Here is a 14,061-nt window from a genome sequence, read left to right as displayed (position 1 = left end):
TTCTGGGCTTTTGATTTTCTAAAAAGTGTCCTTATCTGTTATTAGATGTGTGGATGCGATGTTGAGGGTCGTGACCTTCTAATCGATACCTGTTTCGCATATGTACATTTTTTGGTTTAAACTAGACTGGGTGGGTCGTTTAGGGTTAATTGGGGGTATTCCGGTACTTTTTTGGGCTTGGGATTTTCTAAAGGGTGTCCTTATCTCTTATTGGACGTGTGGATGCGATGTTGAGGGTCGTGACCTTCGAATCGATACCTATTTCGACATATGTTCATTTTTAGTTTAAACCAGACCAGGTGGGTCGTTTGGGGTTATTTGGGGGCATTTCGGAACTTTTTTGGGTTTCGTATTTTCTAAAAAGTGTCCTTATCTCTTATTAGATGTGTGGATACGATGTTGAGGGTTGTGCCCTTCGAATCAATACCTGTTCCGCATATGTTCATTTTCGGTTTAAACCGGATTGGGTGGGTCGTTTGATGTTATTTGGGGGCATTTTTGTACTTTTTTGGGTTTGGTATTTTCTAAAAAGTGTCCTTATCTCTTATAATATGTGTGGATGAGATGTTGAGGGTCGTGACCTTCGAATCAATACCTGTTCCGCATATGTTCATTTTCGGTTTAAACCAGACCGGTTGGGTCGTTTGGTGTTATTTGGGGGCCTTTCTATAATTTTTGGGGCTTGGGATTTTCTAAAAAATGTCCTTATCTCTTATTAGACGTGTGGATGCGATGCTGAGGGTCGTGACCTTCTAATCGATACCTATTTCGCATGTGTTCATCTTTCGGTTTAAACCAGACAGGGTGGGTCGTTTGGGGTTATTTGGGGGCATTTCGGTACTTTTTTTTGCTTCGAATTTTCTTAAAAGTGTCCTTATCTCTTATTAGACGTGTGTATGCGATGTTGAGGGTCGTGACCTTCGAATCGATACCTATTTCGCATATGTTCATTTTTCGGTTTATACCAGATCGGGTGGGTCGTTTGGGGTTATTTGGGGGCATTTCGGTACTTTTTTGGGCTTGGGATTTTCAAAAAAGTGTCCTTATCTCTTATTAGACGTGTGGATGCGATGTTGAGGGTCGTGACCTTCGAATCGATACCTATTTCGGCGATATGTTCATTTTCGGTTTAAACCAGGACCGGGTGGGTCGTTTGGGGTTATTTGGGGGCATTTTTGTACTTTTTTTGGGTTTGGTATTTTCTAAAAAGTGTCCTTATCTCTTATTAGATGTGTGGATGCGATGTTGAGGGTCGTGACCTTCGAATCAATACCTGTTCCGCATATTTTCATTTTCGGTTTAAACCGGACCTGGTTGGGTCGTTTGGTGTTATTTGGGGGCCTTTCTATAATTTTTGGGGCTTGGATTTTCTAAAAATGTCCTTATCTTTATTAGACGTGTGTATGCGATGTTGAGGGTCGTGACCTTCGAATCGATACCTATTTCGCATATGTTTATTATTCGGTTTATACTAGATCGGGTGGGTCGTTTGGGGTTATTTGGGGGCATTTCGGTACATTTTTGGGCTTGGGATTTTCAAAAAAGTGTCCTTATCTCTTATTGGAGGTGTAGATGCGATGTTGAGGGTCGTGACCTTCTAATCGATACCTATTTCGCGATATGTTCATTTTGGTTTAAACCAGACGGGTGGATTGTTTGGGGTTATTTTGGGGCATTTCAGCACTTTTCGGGCTTTGGATTTTCTAAAAATGTCCTTATCTCTTGTTAGATGTGTGGATACGATGTTGAGGGTTGTGACCTTCGAATCAATACCTTCCGCATATGTTCATTTTTGGTTTAAACCGGACTTGGTGGGTCGTTTAGTGTTACTTGGGGGCATTTCTGTACTTTTTTGGGCTTGGGATTTTCTAAAAAGTGTCCTTATCTCTTATTAGACGTGTGGATGCGATGTTGAGGGTCGTGACCTTCTAATCGATACCTATTTCGCATGTGTTCATTTTTTGGTTTAAACCAGACAGGGTGGGTTGTTTGGGGTTATTTGGGGGCATTTCGGTATTTTTTTGGGCTTAGAATTTTCTAAAAGTGTCATTATCTCTTATTAGACGTGTAAATGCGATGTTGAGGGTCGTGACCTTCGAATCGATACTTATTTCGACATATGTTCCTTTTCGGTTTAAACCAGACCGGATTGGTTGTTTGGGGTTATTTAGGGGCATTTCTGTACTTTTTTGGGTTTGGTTTTTTCTAAAAAGTTCCTTATCTCTTATTAGATGTGTGGATGCGATGTTTAGGGTTCTGGGCTTCGAATCGATACCTATTCCACATTTGTTTATTTTCGGTTTAAACCAGGCTAGACGGGCGTTTGGAGTTTTTTGGGGCCTTTCTATACTTTTTTGGGCTTGGGATTTTCAAAAAGTCCTTATCCCTTACTAGACGTGTGGATGCGATGTTGAGGGCGTGACCTTCTAATCGATACCTATTTCACATATGTTCATTTTTGTTTAAACCAGACCGGGTGGGTCGTTTGGGATTATTGAAGGGCATTTCGATACTTTTCTGGGCTTTGGATTTTCTAAAAAGTGTCCTTATCTCTTATTAGATGTGTGGATGCGATGTTGAGGGTCGTGACCTTCTAATCGATACCTATTTCGCATATGTTCATTTTTTGGTTTAAACTAGACTGGGTGGGTCGTTTGGGGTTATTTGGGGGCATTTCGGTACTTTTTTGGGCTTGGGATTTTCTAAAAGGTGTCCTTATCTCTTATTGGACGTGTGGATGCGATGTTGAGGGTCGTGACCTTCGAATCGATACCTATTTCGACATATGTTCATTTTCGGTTTAAACCAGATCGGGTGGGTCGTTTGGGGTTATTTGGGGGCATTTCGGTACTTTTTTGGGTTTCGTATTTTCTAAAAAGTGTCCTTATCTCTTATTAGATGTGTGGATGCGATGTTGAGGGTTGTGACCTTCGAATCAATACCTATTTCGACATATGTTCATTTTTGGTTTAAACCGGATTGGGTGGGTCGTTTGGTGTTATTTGGGGGCATTTCGTACTTTTTGGGTTTGGTATTTTCTAAAAAGTGTCCTTATCTCTTATAATATGTGTGGATGAGATGTTGAGGGTCGTGACCTTCGAATCAATACCTGTTCCGCATATGTTCATTTTCGGTTTAAACCAGACCGGTTGGGTCGTTTGGTGTTATTTGGGGGCCTTTCTATAATTTTTTGGGGCTTGGGATTTTCTAAAAAATGTCCTTATCTCTTATTAGACGTGTGGATGCGATGTTGAGGGTCGTGACCTTCGAATCGATACCTATTTCGCATATGTTCATTTTTTGTTTAAACCAGACCGGGGGGGTCGTTTGGGGTTATTTGGGGGGCATTTCGGTACTTTTTTGGGCTTGGGATTTTCTTAAAAGTGTCCTTATCTCTTATTAGACGTGTGGATGCGATGTTGAGGGTCGTGACCTTCGAATCGATACCTATTTCGCATATGTTCATTTTTCGGTTTAAACCAGACCGGGTGGGTCGTTTGGGGTTATTTGGGGGCATTTCTGTACTTTTTTGGGTTTGGTATTTTCTAAAAAGTGTCCTTATCTCTTATAAGATGTGTGGATGCGATGTTGAGGGTCGTGACCTTCGAATCGATACCTATTTCGCATATGTTCATTTTCGGTTTAAACCAGACCGGTTGGGTCGTTTGGTGTTATTTGGGGGCATTTCTATAATTTTTGGGGCTTGGATTTTCTAAAAAATGTCCTTATCTCTTATTAGACGTGTGGATGCGATGTTGAGGGTCGTGACCTTCTAATCAATACCTATTTCGCATATGTTCATCTTTCGGTTTAAACCTACATGGGGTGGGTCGTTTGGGGTTATTTGGGGGCATTTCGGTACTTTTTTTTGGATTTTCTAAAAAGTGTCCTTATCTCTTATTAGACGTGTGGATGCGATGTTGAGGGTCGTGACCTTCTAATCGATACCTATTTCGCATATGTTCATTTTTCGGTTTAAACTAGACCGGGTGGGTCGTTTGGGGTTATTTGGGGGCATTTCGGTACTTTTTTGGGCTTGGGATTTTCTAAAAAGTGTCCTTATCTCTTATTAGATGTGTGGATGCGATGTTGAGGGTCGTGACCTTCGAATCAATACCTATTTCGCATATGTTCATTTTTCGGTTTAAACCGGACTGGGTGGGTCGTTTGGGGTTATTTGGGGGCATTTCTGTACTTTTTTGGGTTTGGTATTTTCTAAAAAGTGTCCTTATCTCTTATTAGATGTGTGGATGCGATGTTGAGGGTCGTGACCTTCGAATCAATACCTATTCCGCATATGTTCATTTTTGGTTTAAACCGGACTGGGTGGGTCGTTTGGTGTTATTTGGGGGCATTTCTATAATTTTTTGGGCTTGGGATTTTCTATAAAATGTCCTTATCTCTTATTAGATGTGTGGATGCGATGTTGAGGGTCGTGACCTTCGAATCGATACCTATTTCGGCATATGTTCATTTTCGGTTTAAACCAGACCGGGTGGGTCGTTTGGGGTTATTTGGGGGCATTTCGGTACTTTTTTGGGCTTGGGATTTTCTAAAAAGTGTCCTTATCTCTTATTAGACGTGTGTATGCGATGTTGAGGGTCGTGACCTTCGAATCGATACCTATTTCGCATATGTTCATTTTTCGGTTTATACCAGATCGGGTGGGTCGTTTGGGGTTATTTGGGGGCATTTCGGTACTTTTTTGGGCTTGGGATTTTCAAAAAAGTGTCCTTATCTCTTATTGGAGGTGTGGATGCAATGTTGAGGGTCGTGACCTTCGAATCGATACCTATTTCGCGATATGTTCATTTTTGGTTTAAACCAGACCAGGTGGATTGTTTGGGGTTATTTTGGGGCATTTCAGCACTTTTCTGGGCTTTGGATTTTCTAAAAAGTGTCCTTATCTCTTATTAGATGTGTGGATGCGATGTTGAGGGTTGTGACCTTCGAATCAATACCTGTTCCGCATATGTTCATTTTCGGTTTAAACCGGACTTGGTGGGTCGTTTAGTGTTATTTGGGGGCATTTCTGTACTTTTTTGGGCTTGGGGTTTTCTTAAAAGTGTCCTTATCTTTTATTAGGCGTGTGAATACGATGCTGAGGGTCGTGACCTTCTAATCGATACCTATTTCGCATGTGTTCATTTTTTGGTTTAAACCAGACAGGGTGGGTTGTTTGGGGTTATTTGGGGGCATTTCGGTATTTTTTTGGGCTTAGAATTTTAGTGTCATTATCTCTTATTAGACGTGTAAATGCGATGTTGAGGGTCATGACCTTCGAATCGATACATATTTCGACATATGTTCATTTTCGGTTTAAACCAGACCGGGTGGGTCCTTTGGGGTCATTTGGGGGCATTTCTGTACTTTTTTGGGTTCGGTATTTTCTAAAAATTTTCCTTATCTCTTATTAGATGTGTGGATGCGATGTTGAGGGTTCTGGGCTTCAAATCGATACGTATTCCACATTTGTTTATTTTCAGTTTAAACCAGGCTAGACGGGACGTTTGGAGTTTTTTGGGGGCCTTTCTATACTTTTTTGGGCTTGGGATTTTCAAAAAAGTGTCCTTATCCCTTACTAGACGTGTGGATGCGATGTTGAGGGGCGTGACCTTCTAATCGATACCTATTTCACATATGTTCATTTTTTGTTTAAACCAGACCGGGTGGGTCGTTTGGGATTATTGAAGGGCATTTCGATACTTTTCTGGGCTTTGGATTTTCTAAAAAGTGTCCTTATCTGGTATTAGATGTGTGGATACGATGTTGAGGGTCGTGACCTTCTAATCGATACCTGTTTCGCATATGTACATTTTTTGGTTTAAACTAGACTGGGTGGGTCGTTTAGGGTTAATTGGGGGTATTCCGGTACTTTTTTGGGCTTGGGATTTTCTAAAAGGTGTCCTTATCTCTTATTGGACGTGTGGATGCGATGTTGAGGGTCGTGACCTTCGAATCGATACCTATTTCGACATATGTTCATTTTCAGTTTAAACCAGACCGGGTGGGTCGTTTGGGGTTATTTGGGGGCATTTCGGTACTTTTTTGGGTTTCGTATTTTCTAAAAAGTGTCCTTATCTCTTATTAGATGTGTGGATGCGATGTTGAGGGTTGTGACCTTCGAATCAATACCTGTTCCGCATATGTTCATTTTCGGTTTAAACCGGATTGGGTGGGTCGTTTGATGTTATTCGGGGGCATTTCCGGACTTTTTTGGGTTTGGTATTTTCTAAAAAGTGTCCTTATCTCTTATAATATGTGTGGATGAGATGTTGAGGGTCGTGACCTTCGAATCAATACCTGTTCCGCATATGTTCATTTTCGGTTTAAACCAGACCGGTTGGGTCGTTTGGTGTTATTTGGGGGCCTTTCTATAATTTTTGGGGCTTGGGATTTTCTAAAAAATGTCCTTATCTCTTATTAGACGTGTAATTGCGATGTTGAGGGTCGTGACCTTCTAATCGATACCTATTTCGCATGTGTTCATCTTTCGGTTTAAACCAGGCAAGGTGGGTCGTTTGGGGTTATTTGGGGGCATTTCGGTACTTTTTTTTCTTCGCATTTTATTAAAAGTGTCCTATTATCTCTTTTGATTAGTTTGGGGTTATTTGGGGCATTTGACTTTTTGGGTTTGGTATTTTCTAAAAAAGTGTCCTTATGTCTTATTAGATGTGTGGATACGATATTGAGGGTTGTGCCCTTTGAATCAATACCTATTCCGCATATGTTCATTTTCGGTTTAAACCGGATTGGGTGGGTCGTTTGGGTTATTTGGGGGCATTTCTGTACTGTTTTTGGGTTTGGTATTTTCTAAAAAGTGTCCTTATCTCTTATAATATGTGTGGATGAGATGTTGAGGGTCGTGACCTTCGAATCAATACCTGTTCCGCATATTTTCATTTTCGGTTTAAACCAGACCGGTTGGGTCGTTTGGTGTTATTTGGGGGCCTTTCTATAATTTTTGGGGCTTGGGATTTTCTAAAAAATGTCCTTATTACTTATTAGACGTGTGGAAGCGATGTTGAGGGTCGTGACCTTCTAATCTAGACCTATTTCGCAAGTGTTCATCTTTCGGTTTAAACCAGACAGGGTGGGTCGTTTGGGGTTATTTGGGGGCATTTCGATACTTTTTTTTTCTTCGAATTTTCTAAAAAGTGTCCTTATCATTAGACGTGTGTATGCGATGTTGAGGGTCGTGACCTTCGAATCGATACCTATTTCGCATATGTTTATTATTCGGTTTATACTAGATCGGGTGGGTCGTTTGGGGTTATTTGGGGGCATTTCGGTACTTTTTTGGGCTTGGGATTTTCAAAAAAGTGTCCTTATCCCTTTTTGGAGGTGTTGATGCAATGTTGAGGGTCGTGACCTTCGAATCGATACCTATTTCGCGATATGTTCATTTTTGGTTTAAACCAGACCGGGTGGATTGTTTGGGGTTATTTTGGGGCATTTTAGTACTTTTCTGGGCTTTGGATTTTCTAAAAAGTGTCCTTATCTCTTGTTAGATGTGTGGATACGATGTTGAGGGTTGTGACCTTCGAATCAATACCTGTTCTGAATATGTTCATTTTCGGTTTAAACCGGACTTGGTGGGTCGTTTAGTGTTATTTGGGGGCATTTCTGTACTTTTTTGGGCTTGGGGTTTTCTTAAAAGTGTCCTTTTCTTTTATTAGGCGTGTGAATACGATGCTGAGGGTCGTGACCTTCTAATCGATACCTATTTCGCATGTGTTCATTTTTTGGTTTAAACCAGACAGGGTGGGTTGTTTGGGGTTATTTGGGGGCATTTCGGTATTTTTTTGGGCTTAGAATTTTAGTGTCATTATCTCTTATTAGACGTGTAAATGCGATGTTGAGGGTCATGACCTTCGAATCGATACATATTTCGACATATGTTCATTTTCGGTTTAAACCAGACCGGGTGGGTCCTTTGGGGTCATTTGGGGGCATTTCTGTACTTTTTTGGGTTTGGTATTTTCTAAAAATTTTCCTTATCTCTTATTAGACGTGTGGATGCGATGTTGAGGGTTCTGGGCTTCAAATCGATACCTATTCCACATTTGTTTATTTTTAGTTTAAACCAGGCTAGACGGGACGTTTGGAGTTTTTTGGGGGCCTTTCTATACTTTTTTGGGCTTGGGATTTTCAAAAAAGTGTCCTTATCCCTTACTAGACGTGTGGATGCGATGTTGAGGGGCGTGACCTTCTAATCGATACCTATTTCACATATGTTCATTTTTGGTTTAAACCAGACCGGGTGGATCGTTTGGGATTACTGAAGGGCATTTCGATACTTTTCTGGGCTTTAGATTTTCTAAAAAGTGTCCTTATCTGGTATTAGATGTGTGGATGCGATGTTGAGGGTCGTGACCTTCTAATCGATACCTGTTTCGCATATGTACATTTTTTGGTTTAAACTAGACTGGGTGGGTCGTTTAGGGTTAATTGGGGGTATTCCGGTACTTTTTTGGGCTTGGGATTTTCTAAAAGGTGTCCTTATCTCTTATTGGACGTGTCGATGCGATGTTGAGGGTCGTGACCTTCGAATCGATACCTATTTCGACATATGTTCATTTTCAGTTTAAACCAGACCGGGTGGGTCGTTTGGGGTTATTTGGGGGCATTTCGGTACTTTTTTGGGTTTCGTATTTTCTAAAAAGTGTCCTTATCTCTTATTAGATGTGTGGATGCGATGTTGAGGGTTGTGACCTTCGAATCAATACCTGTTCCGCATATGTTCATTTTTGGGTTAAACCGGATTGGGTGGGTCGTTTGATGTTATTCGGGGGCATTTCTGTACTTTTTTGGGTTTGGTATTTTCTAAAAAGTGTCCTTATCTCTTATAATATGTGTGGATGAGATGTTGAGGGTCGTGACCTTCGAATCAATACCTGTTCCACATTTGTTCATTTTCGGTTTAAATCAGACCGGTTGGGTCGTTTGGTGTTATTTGGGGGCCTTTCTATAATTTTTGGGGCTTGTGATTTTCTAAAAAATGTCCTTATCTCTTATTAGACGTGTGGATGCGATGCTGAGGGTCGTGACCTTCTAATCGATACCTATTTCGCATGTGTTTATCTTTCAGTTTAAACCAGACAGGGTGGGTCGTTTGGGGTTATTTGGGGGCATTTCGGTACTTTTTTTTGCTTCGCATTTTATTAAAAGTGTCCTTATCTCTTATTAGACGTGTGTATGCGATGTTGAGGGTCGTGACCTGCGAATCGATACATATTTCGCATATGTTCATTTTTCGGTTTATACCAGATCGGGTGGGTCGTTTGGGGTTATTTGGGGGCATTTCGGTACTTTTTTGGGTTTGGTATTTTCCAAAAAGTGTCCTTATCTCTTATTAGATGTGTGGATGCGATGTTGAGGGTTGTGCCCTTCGAATCAATACCTGTTCCGCATATGTCCATTTTTGGTTTAAACCGGATTGGGTGGGTCGTTTGATGTTATTTGGGGGCATTTCTGTACTTTTTTGGGTTTGGTATTTTCTAAAAAGTGTCCTTATCTCTTATAATATGTGTGGATGAGATGTTGAGGGTCGTGACCTTCGAATCAATACCTGTTCCGCATATGTTCATTTTCGGTTTAAACCAGACCGGTTGGGTCGTTTGGTGTTATTTGGGGACCTTTCTATAATTTTTGGGGCTTGGGATTTTCTAAAAAATGTCCTTATCTCTTATTAGACATGTGGATGTGACGCTGAGGGTCGTGACCTTCTAATCGATACCTATTTCGCATGTGTTCATCTTTCGGTTTAAACCAGACAGGGTGGGTCGTTTGGGGTTATTTGGGGTCATTTTGGTACTTTTTTTTGCTTCGAATTTTCTTAAAAGTGTCCTTATCTCTTATTAGACGTGTGTATGCGATGTTGAGGGTCGTGACCTTCGAATCGATACCTATTTCGCATATGTTCATTTTTCGGTTTATACCAGATCGGGTGGGTCGTTTGGGGTTATTTGGGAGCATTTCGGTAGTTTTTTGGGCTGGGGATTTTGAAAAAATTGTCCTTATCTCTTATTGGAGGTGTGGATGCAATGTTGAGGGTCGTGACCTTCGAATCGATACCTATTTCGCGATATGTTCATTTTCGATTTGAACCAGACCGGGTGGATTGTTTGGGGTTATTTTGGGGCATTTCAGTATTTTTCTGGGCTTTGGATTTTCTAAAAAGTGTCGTTATCTCTTATTAGATGTGTGGATGCGATGTTGAGGGTTGTGACCTTCGAATCAATACCTGTTCCGCATATGTTCATTTTCGGTTTAAACCGGACTTGGTGGGTCGTTAAGTGTTATTTGGGGGCATTTCTGTACTTTTTTGGGTTTGGTATTTTCTAAAATGTGTTCTTATCTCTTGTTAGATGTGTAGTTGCGATGTTGAGGGTCATGACCTTCGAATCAGCACCTATTCCGCATATGTTCATTTTCGGTTTAAACCAGACCGGATGGGTCATTTGGTGTTATTTGGGGGCATTTCGGTACTTTTTTGGGCTTAGACTTTTCTAAAAAGTGTCCTTATATCTTATTAGACGTGTGGATGCGATGTTGAGGGTCGTGACCTTCGAATCGATACCTTTTTTTTTTCGATAAGTAAGATGTATGTGTATAAAAGAAAAAGAAAGAAAACAAAAGAAGGCAGCCTACTTCCAACCCTTAGACAACTCTAAGAGGGAGGAAGGGCCCCACACCCCCCGAGGACATGCCCCTCGGTAATACATGAGAAAGACACCCAACCCAATCAAGGAGGTCTAAACTGGACCTTACCGGAGACATCATCATAAATCAACCGGTTAAGATCCTCAACAAAACCCGAAGGATATAAAATAGTCTCCCCATCACTAAGATCAATAGAAGCAATAAAATCCGCCGGCTGATTCAACTCCCTCCAAACATGCCTTATCTCATAATGAGCCAACTGGTTTAGGCTAGACAAAATCTGGAACTTCAAGGTATATACACTCCAAGGGCAGTTGGAAACACCTGTAAGAATCTCGATAGCCACCTTCGAATCAGATCTGATGGACATATGGCGAAGCTCTCTCTGTAAGCACAGAGTAACCCCCCTATAAATGGCTAGTAACTCCATATGAAGAACTGAAGCCTCCACACCTTTGCCGACATAAGCCAGAACCGGGTCACCCAAGGTATTGAGAATAAGGCCCCCGTAAGCAGCTCTATCTCCCCTCAAGGAGCCATCGCAATGCAAAGTAAACAAATCTGCTGGAGGTATGGGCCAGACACAAGCTTTGGGAATAACAGCAGCCCATCTCACCTGTAAACCCCACATATTGACCAAGAATTGATTCCTAGGTGAATAGGCAACCGAAATAGGGCTTTGAGAGCCCTTAGTCACAACATCAAACTTAATGGCTTGGATAATAGCATCATAAGACCTTGCTTGATTACTGAAGAGACGCTGATTTCTCTCCCACCAAACATGATAGATTGTCGCACAAAAAGCCATCTTAGGGATAACATCCAAATTATCATTAACACACACTACCTGAACAAGCCAGTTAACCACATCGAGGAGGCTAGCCGGGCCTTTACCACCAAGGAAAAGCATAGAACTAACTCTATCCCAAATGTTTCTAGAAAAAGGACACTCAAAGAATAAATGGCTATGGCATTCTGAATTTCCCCAACAAAGAATACAATTCTGCCCAATATTTATATTCCTTCTTTGAAGCTAGTCTTTTGTGGGGAGCCCTGACATCAGGCATCTCCAAGCAGTACAGGAATGCCTAGGCAAAAAACCAGGAAACCAAACAAGCTTGTGCCAAGCTACCATTATAGAGCTACTCCTCACTTTCTCCCAAGCCGACTTTGTAGAAAAAATGCCATTAGCCGTACCTTTCCAAACAACAAGATCTACCCTTCCATTAACAATGGGAATACTAGGGAGGTCTCTAAAAACAGTAATCAGATCAAAAGAGCCCTGAGGGGGGGAAAGCCATTGGCCATTCCTAATAAGATCAGAAACCAAGGCAAGCCTGGTGGAACCAACATCATATCGAATCCGATCACCAAACCTTTTAATCAAAACCCCTTTGGGGTGCCAATAATCCAACCATAGTCTAGTAGAGTGGCCATTCCCAATAATATGATAGATATGGGGTTCAGCCAAGTCTCTATACTTAAGAATCTTTCTCTACACCCAAGAGCAATTTTGGGAAGTCATAACAGTCCAAATAGAATCATTTCTAAGGTATCGGGTGTACACCCATCTAACCCAAAGGCTGTCCTTCCTAGAAGCAATCCACCAGATTTGCTTAAGGATACCCGCAGAATTCATATCAGAAATCCTCCTAATTCCAAGGCCCCCTTCAGCCTTAGGCTTCCAAATTCTTTCCCAAGAAATGTATTGTACCTAACGATGAAGAGATGGGCCAGCCCATAGAAAATTTGAGAACATAGACTCTAGCTTTGTCTTGAGAGCACCAGGCAAACCAAAGAGTCCTTACCAATAGATATAACACCCCTGAAGGACTGAGATCAATAGCTGAAGCCTCCCTGCAAAAGATAAGAGCCGAGCCTTCCATCCATCAAGTCTGCTCCTAACATGATCCAGAATAGAGGTGCAATCAGCAAAAGTTAATTTCCGAGAGACAAGCGGAACACCTAAATACCGAATAGGTAATTTGGTATCCACAAAATTCGTTAATTCCAAAAGTTGCAGTCTGGCCGTGTGGGTTAGGCCCCCTAAAATAATAGAGGACTTAGTCCTGTTGAGTTTCAACCCAGAGTAGGTATGAAAATCACCCAGGACCCCCAGGCAGGCCGAAATAGAGTCTATGGTGGCTTTCACGAATATCATCAAATCATCAGCAAAAATAAGGTGAGAGAGATGGGACCTCTTGCACCTGGGGAGAAGAGTGATCCTATTTTCAACCTCCAATTTTCTCATCATAGCCGAGAAGCCCTCCATAGCAATAGTAAATAGGTAAGGAGATATTGGATCCCCCTGCCGAATACCCCTTCCTCCTTTAAAATATCCTGCCGGACTCCCATTCAGTAAAATGGAGAAAGAAGGGGAGTCCACACAAGCCTTCACCCAACCAATGAACTGGCGAGGGAAACCCATTCTCTCCATAATCTCAAACAAAAACCTCCTCTTGAGAGAATCATAAGCTTTATGGAGATCGATCTTCAAAACAGTACGTGGGGCTAGTGCCTTTCTGCTCAATCCCTCGAACCACATCATGGCAAACCAAAATATTCTCTACTTTAGACCTGCCCTTGATGAAAGCAGACTAACAGTCACTGACCACCTGCCCAATCACTCCTTGCAGCCTCTTGGATAACACTTTGGTAATGATTTTGTAAAAGAGATTGCAAAGGGCTATAGGCCTATATCCCGCAAATGAGGTTACATCTCCTGTCTTAGGGATAAGGCAGATAAAAGTAGCATTAACCGAACTAGGAAGGTAAGACTTCATGAAAAACCACTTTACAGCCAGAGTCAAATCTTCTCCCACAATCTCCCATGAATGCTTGTAAAAGGCTGCTCCAAAACCATCTGGTCCTGGAGCCTTAGAATTCTTAAAAACAAACACAACCTCCAGAATCTCCTTATTAGAGATTCTCCTAGTAAGGCTTTCCTGATGAGCTCGAGACAAACCACGCTGCAAAGGAATAGAGCTAGGAAAGAAACCACTGTCAACCGAATCAGTCCCAAATAATTTCTTATAATAAGAAATAGCTTCTTCCTTAATCTGGTTAGGATTCTTCACAATATCTCCATTCTCCCCTTGAATTTCCATGATGTGCTTCCTATGCTGCCTACAAATCACAGATTTGTAGAAAAAGCTATTATTACCATCCCCCAACTGAATGTGTTTCACCCTTGACTTTTCTTTCAAAAATTTCTCTTCAGTAGCCAAAGCCTCCCAAAGTTTCTTTTTAGCTTGTGTCTCCATCAGCACCAAATTCGGATCATCGGGGTGCTCACTAAGCTGCCTTTGGATCTAAAACAAATCAGCCTCAGCCTCCTTTACTGCAAGAAAAACATCCCACACACACTCCTTATTCCAGCTCCTCAACCCTTTTTTG

Source organism: Telopea speciosissima, unplaced genomic scaffold (assembly GCF_018873765.1).
Source record: "Telopea speciosissima isolate NSW1024214 ecotype Mountain lineage unplaced genomic scaffold, Tspe_v1 Tspe_v1.0247, whole genome shotgun sequence".
NCBI lineage: Eukaryota > Viridiplantae > Streptophyta > Magnoliopsida > Proteales > Proteaceae > Telopea > Telopea speciosissima.
Note: the sequence above shows the minus strand (reverse complement) of the source record.